Source organism: Mus musculus, chromosome 7 (assembly GCF_000001635.26).
Source record: "Mus musculus strain C57BL/6J chromosome 7, GRCm38.p6 C57BL/6J".
In the NCBI taxonomy this organism is placed as follows: Eukaryota; Metazoa; Chordata; class Mammalia; order Rodentia; family Muridae; genus Mus; species Mus musculus.
The window spans coordinates 96484144-96498504 of NC_000073.6; the positions used below are offsets into that span (position 1 = coordinate 96484144).

General features: G+C 45.4%; 1 protein-coding gene across 24 annotated transcripts in view; it reads left to right on the forward strand.

Annotated features, from left to right (window-relative positions):
• Tenm4 (teneurin transmembrane protein 4) overlaps positions 1-14361 on the forward strand; it is a 739850-nt gene that overhangs the window by 312900 nt on the left and 412589 nt on the right. For 4 of the 24 annotated variants that reach the window (NM_001310762.1, XM_030242544.1, XM_030242550.1 and 1 more), the window contains exon 4: positions 12101-12197. The exons of the other annotated variants lie outside the window; for them this stretch is intronic. The gene's annotated coding sequence lies outside the window, so the exon portion shown is untranslated. The remainder of the gene's footprint in view (positions 1-12100; positions 12198-14361) is intronic. 24 annotated transcript variants of the gene reach the window in all.

Here is a 14361-nt window from a genome sequence, read left to right on the forward strand (position 1 = left end):
CTGGAATAGAGAGGCCTTCCAAATGTCCTGCCTGGCTGCCCATGCTACACCAGGCCGTGGAATCTGTACCCCCAGGCACTGAGCTCCCTGCCCAGGCTGCCTGCTTGCTTTCCTGTGTGCTACAGGAGTTTGTGGAAAGAATGTTCTGGCATTAGGGGGTGAAAGTCAAAACAGTAATTACAGGAACATCTGTTCCTGAGTGGAAAGCATGTCCCACACACACCAGGAGACATGCCTGCACAGCTCAGCAAGCTGATGTTCAAATGGAAGAGAATGTTCTGGAAGGGAGGGCTAATGGACCTAGCCAAGGGAGGTTCAGCTTCCTGGTAGGATGCTGTGCTGTGCTGAAGAGCAGAGAGGGAGGAGAAAGGGGCAGGCAGGGAGTGAATAAGTGGATGTATAGGAAATGGGAGGGAAAGAAGGGGGAAATGATTGAAAAGTGCCAATGAGTTAATCAAATGAGTAGATGAAAAAGGATAAGCAAGAGGAATCAGAGAAAGAAAAAGTGAATTAATATATCAAGGAGCCAGTCAGTGAATAAATGAGTAAATATATGGAACTGAAATGTGGAGAAATGAATAGGAATGAATGGCTAGATCCATGAATGAATGAAAGTGAATAAATGAATACTAGTTGAATGAAGGTGTGGAGCAATATCATACACAATGAGAGACTGGGTAAGTGACCATGTGGTTCTGTCAACCTTCTTACCAACTGGGACAGGCCAGGAGAGTGGGCAGAGTGGGAGGAGTGTAGACACCCTCAGCTTCTCAGTACTGAGAGGACTGGTGGAAGGGTCCACCTCCTCCCCTGTCACAGATGAGGAAGCAACGGACAAGCAGCATCCAGAAGCCATGGGAAGAAGAGCTTGGAGACAGCGGCTATGTGGCGGTGGGGAAGGTAGTCCTTTCTTATTTCAGTTCCCTGTCTAAGTGGTGGTGATGCTGCCTCCCGCACAGGATGAGATCAAGGAAGGCCCAGTGGGCACAAACTGTTATTTTCTCCACATTAATCTGGTGTTCTGCCCATAGTTTGAACTTAGAATCAGAAGTCAAGCTAGGGGTTAGGAAGAGATACAGTGAGAGAGGGTTCCCAAACTTGACTTAGCTGACACACAAAGATCCATTCCTTATTTTTGTCACATATGAAGGTCATGTCCCACCCCTTCCTAGTAGCTCTTCAGCCTAGCAGTCCTGACTTCCAAGGTCTCTGTGGTAGAGTGTCCTGGTTAGTAGTTTTGTTTTATCAATTTGACACAAGCTCGAATCATCTGGAAAGAGGGATCCTCAGCTGAGAAAGCACCGCCATCAGGTTGCATGGAGTCAACGCTGTAGGATACTTTATTGATTGATGATTAATGTAGAAGTGTCTAGCCAACTGTAGATGGTGCCACCCATGGACAGGTGGTCTTGGGTGGTGTAAGAAAACAGGCTGAAGAAGCAATGGGGAGCAAGCCTGTGGGCAGCATTCCTCTGTGACATCTACTTCAGTTCCCACCTCCAGGTCCTGCCTGAACTTTCCCCCATGGTGACCTACGACCTGTAAGCTGAGATAACCCTTTTCCTCCCTAAGCTGTTTTTGGTCGTGGTGTTTATCCCAGCCACAGAAAGCAAACTAAGATGTGGAGGATAAGCAGAATGGGGGGGTGGGGTGGGGTGCTGGTTCTCTGGGCCCAGGATTGACAGGTGTCCATTCCACAACCCCTTCCTCAGCTCTACCTCCAGGAAGATAAATGGGGCAGTGGCTATGCAGTAGTATAAGACACCCTAACTTACTGGTGTTTTGGAGGGACGTTAGCCATGCTAGAGGTGACCATCTGAACATAAGTATTTATCCATTAATTGAAGACCCATGTAAATGTATAAATGGCCTTTTCTGTGGCCAGGAGCTCCTGAAGACTTCAGATTTTAAGGCAGAGTTAGTGAGTCCAGGACAACCTGTCTGCCTTCCTCTGGCTTTGTGTTCTTGGACAAATCATTCAATGACTCAGAACTTCTATTACTTTCTTTGTAAGGTGTGTCATAATACACTGTTGGAGAATTCACTGGGACATCGTGCATAACATCAGTTTCTGATTTATAAACCATAGAAGGCATGCTATTCTTATTGTATTCACCTCCCCAGATCATACAAGAGGCCCAAGAGTCACTTCTCACTGAGAATCTAATGTTACATTCCATATCCCAAGAGTCTTATATCTTCTGAAGTTTATCTTTGTAGCAACAGCAGAAAGGTGGTATGGTCCATGCTAATATCCAGATGAGGACCTGGAGGCTCCTTGCAGGAAATAAAAAGTCACTAAGGCCTTAGAGTTGGCATGCCAGAGCTAAGGATCAAACCCAGTGGTCTTATGCCAAGACAACATCTTGCCTGTTTCTGCAGTCTCTTGTGGTCTGACGAACTTTGAAGAAGGAAATCATTGTTGCTTCCTTGTAGAACCAAAATTGTCAGATGCAGAAAGCTGAGCTTGTGCTGCTAGCAGGCATCTTATTTGTCAAAACTATACAAAGGTGAATTTGCCTCCTGTGGATGTTGCACATTCACAGCACATCCTCAGAAAATCCACAGCATTAAATAGACATTAAGGATGTAGGTGCTGTGCTCATAGAGTCTGTGTGAGCCAAAAACAAATTCTGAGGCCAGAGGAGGCTATGGACCAGGTCAGTTGTGCTTTTCTGGAAAAATAAAGGGTAGGAGAAAGACTATTCTGCTCTTCCTTATAACCTGGCCTGGTAAGAGGACACTGGTTAGAAATGTAACGGTAGTCCAATTAAGTTCAAAATACCTCGGGTACTTATTAGCTTGACCACTGCTGGGATGCAGTGATAGAAAGGCAGTCTCTGGCCTTGTATAGTTCAGAATAATGGATCCAAGATATTGAACCCACCAATACAGGACAGTGTTAGGTGATTATAAGAGAAAGAAAATGGCTATGGATTCTAGTGAAGGTAAATCAAAAGAGAAATGTAGAAGTGATAGAGGCTCATGAGAAAGGCCTCAGGGGTGGATAATAGACCTAAGACAATAATAGAGAGCTCCTTCCAGGCAGGCTCACAACATGAGCAGAGTACCTGAGAGCTGGTGGCCATCTATACCAAGTAAATGGCTGATGTCCAGGATGCCGAAAACCAAATGCTAGGAACCAGAAGCCTGAATGAAGACCAAGAGCCTAAGGACCCAGAGACCAAAGACTGTGAGGACAAAAATTCTGGGGATCAGGAGGCTGAGGCCCAAAATGGTGAGAACCAGGAGTCTGCTAAGGACTAAGAGCTTGTGTACTTAGCAGCTGAGGGCTAGGACTTCCACTAATTTCCAAAAGGAAAATACTAAGTCAACTTTGTCACCATAGCTGTAAACATTAAACATACTGCTGGGTAGCAACTAGCCACAGTTGTTGAACAAAGGTTTAAAAGACAAAACAAGGGAAATGGAGGGAGGCCAGAAAGATCAAAGCTTAAGGAAGAAGTCCAGGTTTATGGGCCAATTAGGTTTGGAAGTCTCTGCAGGAAGAAATTAGGCCACAGAGACCCACAATGATGCACCTATGTGTCTTAAGAGTATATCACAGGAAGAAGCATAGCTCCACCATTTGAACAGGACCCAGCCATACCATAGCTTATTATCTGAGATGTCAGTTCCAATTTTCTGATAGTACAGAGAAGCAGCTGAGGCTCTGCAGGAAGCAGCAACTCACTGGACAGGTAGTCAGTGACCTGGATTGAGAGTTTCTAGTCACTACTGGGTGTCCCAGGATCATTTCTCAGCTGCCATTAGCTGGCAAGCCATTAGAGGCCTCTGCCCTGCCCCTGCCCCTGCCCCTGCCCCTGCCCCTGCCCCTGCCCCTGCCCCTGCCCCTGCCCCTCCCCCTCCCCCTCCCCCTCCCTCTCCCTCTCCCTCTCCCACACCCTGCCCCCCCACACACCACTGGCTTCAATATTCCTTAGTAAAATATGTGCTCTGTAAGGCCCTTTGAGGCCTCCCTACCAACCTATGTCATGTGGTCAAAAAGCATCCACTAAGTGTACCCACATATCATATTTGTTCTAAAAAAATACCAGAGGGATGGTCCCTCCCTCAGAGTCCTCCTCCAGATCTTATTATTCAATCCTTATGTGCTTTAAAAATGCTTATGTGTCTGCCATTCCACTGGACTCCAAGCTCCTCGGGGGTGTATCTGACCTTTGTGTTTTCTTAAATTCTTCTTAGAGTAAGGCAGAGAGTCATCGATGCATAGATTAAGTAATGTATTGACTCTTCTTTGCACATGTGTGCTGGTCAAGCAGGGACTCCCTCACACATCTGCTGGAGGCAGGTACAACAGTAGACCACTGCTCAAAAACAAGAGGGATCGCCAAGGAAGCGCAGGGTAGGAAGAATTAGCTAGAGACCCAAGCCAGCCAGAGAGTGAGGAGGGCTTAAGTCTTCAATGACAATGAGAAATTGCTCAGTTTAGTAGTATGAGGAAGAGGGAGAAAAAGAAAAGAAAAAAGAAAAGAAAGAAGGGAGGGAGAGAGAGACAGAGACAGAGAGACAGAGAGAGAATGTATATAGAGCACTAGGGCCTGAGAACCTTGCCCATTGGAAGAACTGAAAGCAGTTTTGATGATGTAAGATTTTACCCTTCAGCTTGTCCCTTGAGGACTTCTTATGAAACATACATTATGCACAGCTCAACAAAGCCAGAGTGAAGCCATATTCTAGTGGGCATCCCACAAATAGCCCTTTGACACACAGGATTGCTCTATGGATGATCCTAGGGTAACAAAACTCTGGAACCAAAATAGTGTGATGGGCATAACAGGTCCAAATGTCACTTCTTCAGACTGCCAGGTGGGTGGAGCCTTAGTGCCAATCCCAGCCCTCCGGCCTGCATAGTGCAGGGATGACCAGTAGACATTCCTTCGGAGCACAGTGGCTCTTCACATCTGCTGGAAATGGCCTACCATGACTGCTCTCACCAATCATGAGAAAAAGCAAAAACTCAACCCTTGCTGGGAGGGACCTGAAACATTCTCAAAGTTACATTAGTTCTATGACAGGTGGCAAGCAGGTAGGATGGGTAGCCTGGGAGATGCAGAGAGATAAGGAATAGAAAAGAGAAGAGGACTCTGGGATCAGAAGGTTCTAGAAGCAAAGACAAAACTCCAATGTAACCCAAAGCCAATATACTCAGAGTAGGAAGGAGGAAGGAGGGGGGAAGAAAAGGAGAGGAGGAAGGAAGGAAGGGGAGGGAGGGAGAAGGGAAAAAGCAGAGTATCTGACTCTACTTGGAAACAAGCATCAAATGTTATTTAAACATCAAATATTATTAAAGTAGAAATGCAGCCAGCTTCCGGAGCCCTCCGCAGTGCATCTTGATAGGTCGCCATTGCTCTGGGGTTAATATGAGGAAATGGCATTCTTAAGAACCCATATTAACCTGTCTGTTGTTCTATGAACTGTGACAGCTGCATTTTACATCTTAATGGCTAACCATTTCTTTCACGCCAAAGGGGGGAAAGAAAGGGAAGGAAGAAAAAGAAAGGCATTTTTATGCCTATGAAGCCAGAACTCAAGGCTGGAAACTTGGCTCCAGAAGTAGGCTATGAGGTCTCTGCCTGCTGTGTGTCCCTTCACAAGAATCCAGACACAGGTCTTTCCTTTTGTGGATCCCCTATACTTTTTTCTCTGAGCTGCTATGGTCTGCAGGAAAGACATGCTACCCACTTGGATAATGGTTAACTCACAGGAGTAAATAAGGCTGGAAAAGCACCAAGTACAAGGGAGGCCAGAGGAGGGAGGGTCAAGCCAAGCCACCTTCAGGAAAGAAAGGACTTGACTTACATAGAAATGTCCTTGGTGGGATTTTATTAAGGACCTACTAGGTGCATGCGTTGCTATAGAGATATCAACAAAACGTATGTTGATGAGGTCACTGTGTGCCTGGCTCCCAGAGGACAGACATGATTGTGTCTACTCAGAGGACTGTCATTCAAGGCAGGACATAGACTTTGGTCATAGAATCTCTCACAGGTCTAAACTCCCCAGTATGGGAAGCTGGGCAAAAAATGTGAATTTGAGACCAGCCTGGGCAAGTTAGAAGACCTTATTTCAAAATAAAAAGTAAAATGGCTGGGAAGTACCCTGATAGAGCACTTGCCTAGGAGGCCCTACGTGTAGTCAGTCCTCTGTGATAAAACTATTTTCCAACCAGAGAGATCTGGATGTGATTACGGGGCTCTGAAGGAGTGGGGTGAGAGGATGGTCATCCCAGTGTGTGAGCAGAGTGAGGCTCCCCCAGGCACTCAGTCTAAGTGAGGCCGAGCGAGTGGAGAGAGGGGTGAGTGCCTCTCTGAAGAAGGCAGCCTCTGTGTCTTGGATGGAGCCGTGGGGTGAGCGAATAGGAAGGAGAGATGCTTGTGAGCCATCTTGAACACAGAATTCAATCTGTCCAGTCCTTCTCAGCTTCCAAAGCTCTTCAAGTCCACCACTGTTGTCTGTGAAAGTTGTCAGGAGACTCAGGCAGATCTGGGGATGACAGACCATGGCACTGAAGTTCTTCCAACTTTCTGGAGACCCCTGTGGAGAGGCAAATGAAAGCTGGGATCATTAAGAGAGGCAAGCGATATGAACAGATCAGTGCACATGCCCAGGATGGGTGACAGAGCACTGTGGCAGGTAGCAAGTTTGCACATGAGGGCAATGTAGAAGTGTTAGTCCTGGGCCTGGAACTCGGTGGGTGCTGGGTATACACTGCCTTCCTCCCCTCACTGTGAGAAGTACTTTTTTAGTTCATCTCCAGTTCCCTCATTTCACCTCCTGTGTCAGTGGTTTGTGGGATTTGACTTGGTTAAGTGGGGAGTGCTTAGAGTGGCAGGCAAGCTGTTATTGCTTTGACCTGAAACCCAGTCCCCTCTCTTAGCTACAGATGACTCAGCTGGGAGACCTGTCTCTGCCCAGGCACCATGCAGAAAACTGGAGAAGAAACCCTCCCAGGCTTTCTGGTGTTCTGCCCTTAGCCCTGTCACATTCCATAGGACCTTGGTCAGATAGTCTTTGGCAGAAGGAGATACTTTGGGGGACTGGGGGTTTGCCCAGTCAGTAATAAGCTTGCTGTTCGTGGGGACCCGAGTTTGGATCCCCAGCATCTACATAAAAGAGGTGGTGCATGACTGTAATCCTGGTGCTCAGGAGGCAGGGACAAGAGGATCCCTGGAGCTTGCTGCCTGGCCTCTCTGAAAAGTTAGAGAACATCACATAACATGGACCTCACACGTGTGCAACTGCACATGTGCAAGCATGCACAAACAGGCGGACAAAAGAAAGAACTGTTTTAGAATTTATTTACTTGACAAAAATATCTAGTATACATTTATTAAAACTTCTTTCACACACTTCTTGCTTCATGGCCAGGGTAGTCTTCTGAGGTAGTTACTCATTATGGCCATTTTATAAAAAGGAAGGAAAACACAAACACAATTCTGCTCCCAGCCTGGCAAGACCTGTCTTCCTTGAGCTGTATGGCTCAACCTCTCTGCGTACCATGCTCCACTGGGACTCTCAGAACCAGCCCAGTCGGCTTCTCCCTGTGCCAAGGCAAGCTGAGGGAAGCTATCCTGAAAAAAATGCACCTAGTATTTGTAGAGGGAATCCCTCATTCCTCCTTGAGATTAGTCTCTGCTGTGTTTGGCTTAGTGCATGCTAATGCTCGTAGATCAATTTAAGGCTCTTCTTTCTTCCACAGTGAATGTTTTGGGTTTCCCTGTATGCAAACAGGGTGATTTAGGCACCTTTCTGTTACTAGAAGAGTCAACTTGGACCCTGCTAGAGACTTCATCACCAAAGTCATACTTCTCAGGGACACCAGAACCCAGAGTTCTTGTCCCCTCTCATGGCATGTCCACTGGACATCAGTAGATGGATGCCTGCCAGAATGGAAATTATGGCTTTGGAAGGGGACTGGAGGAATGTGGCTGGCTCCAAGCCTCTTCTTTTCCCATTCGACTGGAAGGTTATGTTCATTTGAGCTTTGAAACCAAAAATAAATCATTGTAATCCATTTGCTAATTATACCATGTGAAGTTCTAGACGCTGTAAATTGCAGCTGCAATATATCTAGATGAAGTTTGGAGAGTTTATTTTTAGTGATACCAAAAGCACTTGGCTTCCTGGAGGCTTCATTTGCTGGTCTGGGAGTGGAGAGAGAGCTGCGTGGACACAGCCCTTCTGGTCCCTCTGCTGATCCCTGGTTGTAGTGACTTAGCCTGAAGCCCTTTCTAAGTTCTGACTCTGATCTTTTGACTGTGGGAACTGGGATATGTCTGGATGTAGGTCTCCAATGTTAAATTCACCTGGAGCATGTCAAAATCCACCTCACTGACGTGTTTGTGAGCCACGGTGCACGAATTTCATGTTCAATGGGAACATCCTCCCCTTTTGGGCTCCTTATCTGTTGGATGGATTCGATATTTCCTTAGTTCCCGGTGTTTTTATTTTCATCCACTGAGACCTGCATTTGACGATTTTTGGATGCCAACGCCATCTTGTTTCCATCGCTGACGTTTGTGTGCCAAGCCCTAGGTTTGGTTCTGAATGGATCAGGAATGAACTGACTTCACCTTCAAGCCCAGCGACAGCAGTGAAGATGCTGCAGCTCCTCTTGAACTGTGACATTCGTGATGGATGATGGAATGCCAAGTGAGACTTAGCTAGCAAAGATGATCTGGAGTGAAAGTGGGTTCATTTACACCTCTTAAAGAAAGGGAAGGCGAATCTCTCAAGAATGAGAAGGCATTTGAGTGTGGCTTGATGTGTAAATGCGATTCTAAAATGTGGTGATTGGGTAAGGAAATTGACAAGACCTGGTTTAGTAACCTTGGCAACCGTCCTGGCTAGATAGATCACGAGAATTTCGTCCATGCACAAGTTCTGAGAAGAACTTCTCCCTTACCCAAGCACCATGACTTCTAACTTCTAGTAAGCTTCTTCCTATTATAACAATAGCCTGTTGTTGTGTTTCCAAGGGTGAGCATTTAAAAAACATCTTTAGGGGTGCTGGAGAGATGGATTATCAATTAATGCTCTTCCAGAGGACTCTGGTTCAAATCTCAGCACCTACATGCAACACAACTATCCATGACTCCAGTTCAAAAGGTTCCAATGCCTTCTTTATTATCCATGTATCCTAGACATGCATGTAGTAACATACAGGCAAAACATGGCTATGCACATAAAATAAATAAATCCAATTAAATTAAAATCAACAATCAAAGAGAAAAAGCAAAGCAAGAACAAAAGAAACACTGGTAACAAATCCCTTTGTTTGGTTGCTTCTATTTAGACTTCTAGAAAGCAGTATGCTCTGTATGTTCAATTCTTAGGGGACCAATGGGTAGCTTGGGATACAGAATTTTCATAATGAGGGATGGGAGTAGTTTCGTTGAGTAGGCTTGGCAGAGCAGGGCCTGGACCAATGGGTTGTGTTTCAGACCAGAGGCCTTCTGGGGGAGGCAGAACGAGGTGAAGGGAGGACAGTGTAACATCATGGGGAGATGGTAATCTCAGAGGCCAAGAACTAGGAGGCTGGCAGGAGTGAGGACCACAGTGGAGCCTATATGCTCTGGATTAGATGAAACAGGAGTTTGACTCCTAATCTCCCAAGTCTTGGCTGAGTGGTCCTAGGACTTTATAAGACTTTTCTACCCTTCCATTCTCTCATCTGAGAAATATAAAGAATAGCATCTACCTCTGGTGGTTATTGTGCAAATGAAGAGAAATAAATGATGTTCAACACATTAACCGGCATGAAGGTATTGTGCACTTAATAAATGGTGGCTTAGGGTCATTGTTCTTTCTGAAGTGATTCTAATGAAATCATAGAAATTCAAATTCCAATGCCAAAGGGACTTCTTAGAAGATGGAAAAGGCAGGGGAAGCCCGTGGCATAAATGCTGAGGCAGGACAGTTTCCAGAAGGATGGGCAGTTCCTGTGACTGATGAGTCAGAGAGGCCACCGTGGATCCATCCTTTGCAGTGTCATCGTCACGATCCTGATGAGAGCATTCAGCAGATGAGAGTCACACCACAGCGATCCGTGAAGAGCAAGCGTAGGCAAGAAAGACGCAGACAGATCTTCCAGCTAAGCTCGGAGGAGAAAAGAGCACACGGTGGGGGCGGGGGCAAGGTCACCGGAAGGGCGTGTGCTAGAGGAAGATTCCTGGAACTCTGTCAGCATCGAGCTGCTCTGCTCGCCGCCCACTACCTAACCCCAGCCCTCTTCCAGAATTACATCTGCCAAGGAGATTGCCTCTGAATTTACCTCCTGAGGTTGTATATTAAAATCTTGACAGAATGTAATCTTGGAATGAAGCAGGTTAGAAAGGAGGGCGGCATTGCAGGTGATCAGGGGAGCGGATCTAGAGGACAGTGACTGAGAAGACATATCTGATCAGGGCAAGGAGGGCAGCATTGCAGGTGATCACGGGGCAGGTCTCACAGACAGTGAGGGAGAAGATGTATTTGAGAGGGCAAGGAGTGACAGAGGGAAGAGTAAGAGATCCAGGTTCCAGTACTCAGGGCAGAGTGTATAACTGCACGTGCACTTTCATGCACAAGCATGCATACACAACACATACATGCATGCGTGCGCGCACACACACACACATCAGGAGTTTCTTCCTTTGCTACCTTTTACCTTTCTGAGTTGACACCATGGCTTCTATTTAGACAGACTTGCTAAGACCCAGTGACAAATGTGCTTATTATTTAGAAACTTCAAATGGTTGGAGAGCATGAGACACTGTCGTTTATATTATTATAAGCAAAAGCTAGCCCAACCTGGGCAGCTTTCGCTTTTACTCTCCTTGGTTTTTGTGGTTTGTTGTTGTTTTTCTGGCTTTTGTCACCAGAACTAAGTGTAATTTGGAGCTGTCTGCGTTGCTCACAACCTCTTTTACCAGCAAAGAAATGGGAGTGTAGAAGGGGCTGAAAGAAACTGGCCTAAGCAGGGCTATGGCTAGAGTGCTTGCCTACAGTACCCAAAGTCAATCCCCACTTAGCACTCTGGAGGTGGGAGCAGGAGGACTCGGTGTTAAAGGTCATCTTCAACTACATAGTGACTTTGTGGCCAGTCTGGCCCTGTCTTAAGAAAGAAGGGTGAAGATAGGAGGGAGAAAGAAGGAAAGAATGGAGAAAGGAAGGCAGGAAGAAAAAAAACTGGCCAGAGATCACATCAGAAAACACATTAATATTCTAAGCATATACGCAACATTTACAAAAGTTGACTACATCTTAGTCCATAAAACATTTCCCAATAAATTTCAAGGAATCAGAATCCTACAGACCGCATTTTCTCACCACAATGCAATTAAGCTAAAAGTCAATAACAGGAAGATGAGACGTTTTCTATTTTGTATCTTTTAAAACTGTATTGAGAGATTTTACAAACACACTACTAACTCACTCTTGGGTCAAAAAGAAATGACAATAGAAATTATAAAATAGTTACAAATGAACTATCAAGGAAATATTAAATATCAAAAGTTGTGGAATACAGCCAAGACAACACTTAGAGGGAAATTTATGATCTTCAGTGCTTATGTTAGAAAAAGAAAAGGGCTAAAAATTAATGAATGGCCTATGTATCCAATTTAAGCACAACAATAGTCATAAATCAGTCGGCTTAGAGTTGATACCAACAGCAGAGCCAGAATTCTGGTCATAGATAAAGCTGGCCCAGCATTCCTCGTTCTCATTACTACACCACAAACATGGCTTCAGTGCCGTTTCTCATAACATGCTCAGGGCCAAGAAATTTTGTTTCTCCCACAGAGTTGAAGAGTTAAGCCTATAGGGCAGCTCTCTGTATCAAAGTTCGATGATAACCCTCATTTGTCCACCCTTTTTCATTCATTCCATATAGCTTGATTGAGCCCTTGCTCAAACTAAGCACTACTACCTTCATTGTGAAACTAGCCTCAGCTTAGGGCTACTGTAATGCTCTGCCCTCCCCCCTTCCCACCCCCTCCCACTCTCTCCTGCAACAGCCCTACACTTCCAGAATCTTGTAAGAAGAGCAAGCCTCATCAATAGTGACTGATTTCTTTCTTGTCTTTTCCAACAGGTAGACTGAAATTACCATGTGTCCAAATTAAAATTGCGTACTTCAAGGATTATTTGAAGGACTATTCTTAGACCCTTTTAAGAAGATTTTTTAAAAAGTGAGTCAATTTTTTTTTCCACTTCAGAGTATTCATGACTTAAGTTAATGTTACAGGTGCTCCCTTCCCCCAACCCTGCCTTTTAAATATGCACTAATAGGTAACTTCATCTCCATTTATTTTATAATAAAGGTCTCCCCCACCCCAAGAACAATGAACAGGGAGGATGGGTTTATTGCTGTAGCGATTTGCATATATTTCACAGGCTTATGGGCTTTCAGAGATGAAAGGGTGTTAGAAGTGTGGAGGTTTTTTGTTTTTTTGTTTTTTTTTTTACTCTCAGAGTAGAGATTGCTATAGATGTCTGGACTGGACCTGGAGCTCCAGGAACTACCAGGGTAGCTGATGTCTGTCCGTACTCCAGCCTTTTAGAGCATTCTCTCGACTCTCTCCATTTGAAACCCACCTCTTCTTCTCCCATCCACCATGCCTTCCCTGCTAGACAATTCTAACCATGGTTATGCAACAAGCACAAGACCCCACCCCACCCCTGACCATTTTCTAAATCCCTTGTTCCCCCAATAATCCCACATAGTTTCATTTCTAGGACAAGTCCTGCTCAGCTCATCTTACCAACCTAGCAAATGTCATCTTGCATTTGGAGCCAGCCTAGAACACAAGCTGCAGGCAGGCCACTGCCAGCAGGAGGGGCAGTGCAGAGGCAAGCCTGAGTTCTCATTGCAGTTTTGCTCATGCTGAGCTGGTGGGGAGGCCTCTGTGTTTTTCTGAGCTTAGAGAAATAGAGAAGAGCTGGGTGAGATAAGCCCACTGCTGCTGCTCCCTCCATCCACATGGTTTAGCTAACTCATAGTAAGTAAGCAAGATGCTGCTTCTGACAGTCTCTGGCAGTGGAATGAGTCAGGATTTGCCGGTCAGTGGAACCTGGGTCCAATCCCGGGTTTTAAGGCTTGCTGACTTTGTATGTGGCTATACACTGTCGCTTCTCATCTCCAAACTTCTATCTCTTCATTTGTGAGACAGAGAAGCTAATGCATGCCTGTCAGAGACGGTCTGTGTTGGGGTAATGGTCATGAGGCACTTAGTACCTGGTCCCTAGGAGATACACAATCAATATGAGTCCTTGAGTTCATTAACTGGTGATGGAATTACTTACCTTTGGCTAAGAGAGGACAAGAGGCAGAGGCAACTTTAATTTTTAAAAAAAAAAAGGAACAAGAAGATACAGAATGTTCATTAGACATAAAAGAGAAATGTTCATACTTGATAAACTCTCACACAAACGTAACTCCAAGCCAAGAAGGTCCATGAAGTTAAAACTCAGAGCCTCATAAGGATAGATTGATTGCTACAGAAACACGCAGCTGAAAAGGACAAATGAATATGGGTTCCAGAGCTGTACAAACTCTCCTACCCTATACCCAGGGTCAAAGCTCTAGTCCTGGACAGCAAGAACTCATGTCCCTGGAATGAGGGCCCTAGACTATCAGGTCAGGGGCCATGTGATGCATCATGTATTTGTGTATGTTTAGAAGGCTATAGGGAACATCAGATGAGCTGATGAGTGGCAAGGAGAGTTGTAAACTGTAAAATAAATGCCCCACACTTTGTGCTTTGAATTATACATGCATTAGAGACTCTTGGTGTTTTCAAAGCAGCACAAGGTAAGATCCAGCTGGGTGTGTATTATACTATTTGAGTACAGACCATAGATTTTTGAGAAAGAAAATCAGCAGCATGTATACACTTATGGGCACGCCTAGCATGTGCAAGTGCTTATACATGTGCATCTGTATGTGTGCACAGGGGTTTGTATGTATGAGAATCTCCAGTCGTTTTAGCATGACCAGCCTCCACACAGTGTCTGGTTCCCACCAAGATGTATAACCTGGGCCATGAAATCAGTCAATCTGGCGCTATTGCCAGTTCTGTCAACTGACTAGCTCCATTATCTTGGGCTAAATAGGATCACCTTGTTTGACAAGAGTCCTGTCCCTGCTTGCTGAAGCTTTGAGTCTGTGGAGAACGCTGCTCTGAAGGGTTGGGGGAGGGGGAAGTTGAGTGGAACAACACTCAAGTACTCTAGCTGTGGGGAAGCCTGGATCCGGTGGCCACTGTTGGCAGAGCTAAAGGAGTGTTGTTCTTCCCTGCAGAATATAAAGGACTTCTGGAAGTGTCTTACATCCTTGGCACTATCTGAGGGCCT